The 6,884-nt window shown below is 56.3% G+C and overlaps 1 protein-coding gene across 1 annotated transcript in view; it reads right to left on the bottom strand.

Annotated features, from left to right (window-relative positions):
- Positions 1 to 6,884, bottom strand: part of MORN1 (MORN repeat containing 1) — a 49,751-nt gene that overhangs the window by 20,430 nt on the left and 22,437 nt on the right. The window lies entirely within an intron of this gene.

Here is a 6,884-nt window from a genome sequence, read left to right as displayed (position 1 = left end):
TGACATGCACACACGAGAGTGAGCACACACTCACACACTCACACACACACGGGACTCAGCCACAGGGAAAACACTCTCCCCAGGGCAAGGCCTCCAATGCACACACACACATATGCGTGTACAGAGACTTACGTGTGCACACACACCCCCACAAGTGCAGCCCCTCACCTGGCCCAGGCCCCTCCTCCTAGTCACCCAGTCCTGACTCTGCCCCCATCCCTGGGGCCCAACTCAGGCCTGCCCTGCTGCCCCTGGGACCACAGTAACCCCCCAAGGAGACCTCTTCCTCCATCCCCGGTGCCTTTGGCATGTGCTTCCTGATAGAGGCTGGGTCCTGGCATCTTGCGGGGAGCCCTGGACAAGTTAGGGCACCCACCTTGCCTCCCGCCCTCCACAGTCTCCTGGTTGAAGCTGCTACTGGACCCTAGGGGCCACACATACCACAAGCTGTACCACGAGCCCCCGTGCCTCCCCTCCAGGCCGTGGACCCATTGACCAGCTGCGGCATCTCAGTCAGTCAGTGCAGAAGCCTGACCCAGCACGGCGTTATGGGTGTCCCCTGTGGACAGGGGCCCGCAGGCAGCATTTTGGCCGATGGAGGAAGCCATGGGTTCGGTGACATAGTGGGGTAATGGGAGGGGGCAGAAACTGTTCCTGTGGGAACCCCTGGGGTGAGGCTGCAGACAGGCGGGGGCTCTGACCATAGAAGACGGGCAGCCCCATGAGGGGCACCCAGGTGGGAGGCAGAAGGGGTGATGGAGGGGGAGGCCCACCCCATCTGATCCTGGAAGCTGCCAGCAGCCACTGGCTAGTTAGTTGGCTTCTTGGTCAGAATCTAAATGTGAGGGAGACCAGGAAGCAAACTGGTCTGGTGGTTCTAAGTGGTCTGGGCCCCCATGACTCCCAAGGTCATGAAGAGAGCCCACTGGACGATCCCAGCAGTGGGGTCCTTGCCTCAGAGGCTGTGACCCGGGGCTGAGATGGGGGCCAGGCTGGCGCCGTGTCGCCAGGAGGCTCGTTCAGGTCACCCACGGTTCAGTCCTTTCTAAGGAGACAGATGCACCCAGCGTGAGCATCCGCATGGGTGCAGGATCGTGGCCTGCCAGACCTTGGCTGCACAGGGAGCCCGGGTCCACACTCGCCTCCCTTTTTCTCTCCACCACCTGCCAGAGACCCACTGTCAGGGGCCAAAGGGCATAGGGTGTCCGAGGCAGAGCCAGAGTCCTGCTGCTGCCCATGCCCATGGGGCTGCAAGACACACGGAGGGGCTGGTGCCCCGCAGCTCCTGGCCAGCCCCAGACAGGCATCAAGTGTGGGAAGGAGGAGCTGGAGGGGGCTCCAGTTGGACGCTGGAGGTTAGGCCCCCACTGCCCTGCAGACGGGCTCCTCTTCCTCCGTGGGCTCCCAGACTGCAGGATTGCTGCAGGGCCCGAGGGCTGTGTACCTGTCTCCTTAGAAAGGACTGAACCGTGGGTGACCTGAACGAGCCTCCTGGCGACCCGGCACCAGCCTGGCCCCCATCTCAGCCCTGGGTCACAGCCTCTGAGGCAAGGACCCCACTGCTGGGATCGTCCAGTGGGCTCTCTTCATGACCTTGGGAGTCATGGGGGCCCAGACCACTTAGAACCACCAGACCAGCCAGGGCCCCGGCTCCCAGAAGCTGTGGTCTCGGGGGCCTGCAGCCCCTACCCCTCTGATGCCAGCTCCAGGCAGGCAGCTCCCTCCCATCTGAGTTCACTTCCCTTGTCCTCCACAGCATCAGTCCTGGAAGCAGCGCGGAATCTTTTTATATTTCCTTGGGACGTTCCTTCTAGCTGGACAATTCCTAGACAAGAAATTTATAGCACAAATTTTCCTTTAAAAATATGGATCTTTCATGCTATTCTGCCATAATTAACCATAGACAATTAATATTAAAATGCGTTATCACCCCAAGAGGCAATGAAATTTCCAGATCTCTGCTATGCATCCCGTCACTTTTATTGGCAAGACTGGATTATCAGCAAAGGGCACCTTGATTTTTAAAATCATCTCACAGATCTCCTCTGATGGACACTCAAAACCATGTTTAACAGTGAAAATGAGGGCCACTCAGATCAACTGGAAACATTTCCTGGTAGGGTTTTGTGCATTAAAAAACAACAACGACAACAAAACAGCAATCTGAGGTTCTCCCTCCCTGCTTTGGCGTTTTTTTAGGTTCCCAAATCCAATTTACAGGGGATTGTCTGAGCCACCCGGGCTCTGCTAGCCTCACAATGTCCCTCTAGCAATTAGCAGCACCTGCATTAGGATTCAATGGACTTAAATTACTGGGGGGTGAGGCAGACACCCCACTGACAACAATTAACACAAAAGAGCTGCACCATTTAAAGCTGTGGGTGGGAATTACAAAAGGTTAAGAGACTAAATATAAAAAAAATTTTTGAATATAAAATCAATGTGCTTTGTTACAAAAATCTGGGTGCTATAATTTAACCAAATTAGGGTTTAGAATATCTGGCAATAGTCCACGTCTATGACATCGTTTTTTATTCTCAATAAAAAGCAACTTGTCTATTCAAAAGTTAAAAACAATCAAAGAACTGAAATATTTCATGTCAACAAAATAATAAAACACAGAGTTTTGAATTACGTACTACTGACATTAGGCCTTTGGAAAGGGAAAGCATTTTCTCTCCTCGTTTCACTTATTTGTATAATTGGAAACCAAGTTCTCAGAGGTTCGTTTTCTTAATTGCCTGCGGGATGCGGGAGTAGAGTGCTGACCCACCATCTGCGAGAGCCTGGCCCCGCTGGGGCTGGGGCTGGGGCAGGTGAGGGCTGAGCCCCCAGGGAAGGGGGCCCGCGGGAGGCTGGAGTAGGGGGTGAGATCCTGAGTGGGGGTGCTTCCCAGTGGCCCCTCCTTTGTAAACAGGCATTGGCCCTGGGCACCCACAGTTCTGAACCACTGATCAGGAGGCTATATTTTCTTCTGCCCAGAGAAGTCTGGGGTGCAGGGTTGGGGCGCAGGGGTGCTGAGCCCCTGTAGCTGCTCCGGCTGGCTGGGGTCTGTGCTCATGCACATCTGGGCTGTCAGAACAAGTTGAAACAGGAAAGCTGCTTTTAAATGTAAGACGATCCAGGTTCTGTTCTAACTTATGGTCAGCCTCAGCTTCAAGGCTTCTGCTCAGGGCTGTCTTTCCTCCCTCCCTTCCCAGGGCAGTCGACCTCTGGGAGACCCCTAACCACTCCAGGGTTTGAACCTGACCTTGTGCTCCAGGGTGGGAAGGGGGTGGGCAGGAGGACACAGCAGCTCTCCCCATCCGCTCGCTGAACACAGCGCTTCCTCTAGAAGCAGGGTCACAGGTACCCCTGCCAGGGTCTGCTGGACACGCCCAAGGGGTCTCAGCTCAGGGCAGGGCCCAGGGTTGGTGGCTCCTGACTCCCAGCATTCAGCCCTGGCTGGCCTGCCCCAATGAGTAGGCCTGGGGGGCCCTCATCAGCTCCCAAGGCTGTGACATCCCCATGGCACAACCATACTATCTCCCTCGGTACCTGCTGGTCTAACAGAATCAGCATCTTCACCACCGGCCCATTTTACCAAACCCGTTAACCACAGTCTACAGTCCTGTCATGGGGCTGGAGGGTGAGGTTGGGGGCAGGCAGGGGTCACAAATGGGCCTGCTTTCTACAAGGAGATGTGGGGGGAGGTGGGGGTACCTGCACAGAGGTGGCAGGAGGCCCAGGTCCTTGCCCACAGCCTGTGTCCCGTCCAGCTCTGTGCCCTCCAGGGCCTGGCGGTGCAGCGAGATGATGGGGCTTCTGATTTGGGCTTCAAAACACTTGGCAGATGATGAGAAATATCCAGCCTCTGCTTCTTCTCTGGTAGCAGAACCTGGTCCAAGCTGACAAACTGTTTCTTGTCTCTGCATGGCCTAGTGGGGTCCTGTGACCAAGTTCTGGCCAGTGAGGTGTAAGCGGTGATGGGAATGATAACCCCAGGAAGCTTTTTAGAAGGGAAGGGCTTCCGACTCCTTATGCCTCCCTCTTCCTGCTAGCTGGAATATGGCAGTGATGGCTGGCACTTGTGCAACCCTCAAGGGCCATGAAGTGGTGCACAGAGTAGCAGAATAGGAAACAGAGGCAGGAGTCCTCGGTCACTGAGAGACGGGTGACCACAGTGGGGCTGCCCAGTGAGCACAAGGGGCTGGGCGACTAGGCTTGGGTGAGCGCCGCCCGGTATCTGGCTGTGCTGGTCACAACAGGCAATCGGTAGTGCTCACAACTCCGGGGGGAAGCTGGATGTTTCACTGGACTTTTCTGGTTGGGGGGGGGTCCCTGTAAGTCGCTTCAGTAGGAATAGTCACCTCAGAGGTTCTATTGGCTCAAGTTTCTTCCAGGACTTGTGCTGGGTTATCTTTGATCTGAAACCCACTGGGCTGTTATTGAGACCTGTTTGTGCAGGGATCCTGGCTGCGGCCGGCAACCTGAAGAGACATCCTCCGGGCTGGGCCCACGGCAATGCCCCTGGCCTCAGACTCAGCAGGGCCACCCTCTGTGCTGTGTCCTGCCCATCTCAGACCTCACCCAGGGGAGCACACAGGCAGAGACAGCCACCCAAGACCCCTGGGGCCCTCAACAGGCTGGAGAAAGGGCTTGGGTCCCTAGTGAAGGTCTGGGTCTAAGAACCAAGCAAGAAAGGGTCATGGCTGTGCTGGGGTGAGTGTGAGGGGGACAGGGCTTAGTATCCTGGTTCTGAGATACAGACATTCACCCCACGTGCAAAGGACTCCGGGTTTGTGCTGCTCTGATGGCCGAGCTGCCCCAGAACACTGCGCTCTGCTTTCCTTCAGGACGAGGGAGGGATAAAGAAAACTTAAAAGTTAAAGATATCTATCTTCATATCGCTGGGCTTCCCAGGTGGTGCAATGGTAAAGAATCCACCTGCAATATGGGAGACCCAGGAGATGCGGGTTTGATCCCTGAGTGAGGAAGATCCCCTGGAGGAGGGAATGGCTGCCCACTCCAGTATTCTTGCCTAGGAAATCCTGTGGATAGAGGAGCCTGCCAGGCTATACAGTCCATGTGTTTGGACACAACTGAAAGACTGAGCATATATACACACATCCCTGTATAGTCATAAAAGGAGGTTTTATCAGAACTAGGAAAGGCTTGGTCACTCCTCTGGCCATTTCAGGGCTTTGCTCCACCCACCAGGGTCCTAGGTCCGACTGTGTGCCCCCCAGACCCCCTGCAACCCTGGGCCCTCCTTCCTGCTGACCGTGTACATGACTCACAAGTTTTAACCATCATTGTTGTTGTTGCTGTTCAGTCGCTCAGTTGTGTCCGACTCTTTGTGACTCCATGGACTACAGCACACCAGGCTTCCCTGTCCTTCACCAACTCCCAGAGCTTGCTCAAACTCATGTCCATCGAGTAAGTGATGCCATCCAACCTCCTCATCCTCTGTCGTTCCCTTCTCCTTCTGTCTTCAATCTTTCCCAGCATCAGGGTCTTTTCTAATGAGTCAGCTCTTCGCATCAGGTGGCCAACGTGTTGGAGCTGGAGCTTCAGCTTCAGCATCAGTCCTTCCAGTGAACATTCAGGATGGATGTTCTGTTATTATCTTAGGGTTTCTCTCACTGGAGGATAACTGCTCACCTCCTTGCCGAAGAGCTGGAGTGTGCACCACAGGACAGACAGATGCAGAGTGTTCACCACCCTGGGCTGACCCAGGCTCTCTAGCAACAGGCCCGAGGGGCTGGGGTATGGGGAGGGGGTGAGTGTCATCGTGGCGGGTGGGGACTTTCACCTGGAAGGGTCCTACGTGAACCCACTCCTGTGAAGGGCAGACTGAGTCCTAAGAAGGGCAGGAACAGGAGGAGTGTCCTCCTTGCCCTCTAGATGGGGGCCCTGTTCCCTCCTCAGGGCACTGTCCAGAGCCAGACCTGGTGGCGGGGCAGAGGGTGCAGGGGGGCTCAGTCCATCGTCCTGCAGGCGGATGCTGAGAGCACCTCATTTTGTAGAAGAGGAGCTGAGCGCTAGGGAGGTTCAGGCGGAAAGGGATGGATTCATTCCTGCTGAGCACGCAGGGCCTGCGACTCAGCCGCGAGCGCTGAAGGGGCTGGAGCTGAGAGGGTGCGGACCCCTCGGCTTCCCCACAGGCTGTTTTCTATGGCCTGACACCCACATGCTGGGTCCAGTCCAGGGGCCTGCACATGGTCACTGATGCGGGGCTCACACTTGGGCCGGCAGAGGGCCTTTATGTAGAAACACCAGCACATTCTCCGATGACGACAATGATAACAACAACGCAGCTAAATTTGCTTCCGTAAACAGAAGGGGATGCAGAGACAGGGTCCTGGGCCAGGTCACCAAGGGTCCCCTGAACCAGCCAGCCCTGCCCACCCTGGGAGGGAGGGACCCAGGCCTTGGTCTGGACGCTGCTCCATCTGACTCGGGCCCTGGACGTGGCAAGTCTGTGCCCCTACCCACCTGGGGCATCACCAGGGCGAAGGAGAATGTGAGGCCCTAAATTGAAGAGTATGTACCTGCCCGGTGGGGACCCCAGCTCCAATTACCCAGAGGTCCTCCCAGAAGGGTCGAGAACATGGGGTACCAGGTGGGACCCCCACGGCTGGGACACTGCCCTCCCTTAACTAAAACACACCCCCTGCCGACTAAGAACCCCAGGTTTGTGAGAGGATTCAATCCTCAGCTCTAACTACAGAGATGAAAAACAGACGGCCTCACTCTGCGTTCACGGCCACAAGGGACACGCTTGTGGAGTGCGCAGGACAGTGGTGCCACAGCCCGGACCACTCACCTCCCACCCCTGCCCGCCCGGGGCTCTGGATCTGCACCGTGAGCATGTCCAGCAGCCTGGACACAGGTCAGCCACT

Source organism: Bison bison, unplaced genomic scaffold (genome assembly GCF_000754665.1).
Source record: "Bison bison bison isolate TAMUID 2011002044 unplaced genomic scaffold, Bison_UMD1.0 scf7180017864289, whole genome shotgun sequence".
Lineage (NCBI taxonomy): Eukaryota > Metazoa > Chordata > Mammalia > Artiodactyla > Bovidae > Bison > Bison bison.
This window is presented reverse-complemented; position numbering and strand designations above follow the sequence as displayed.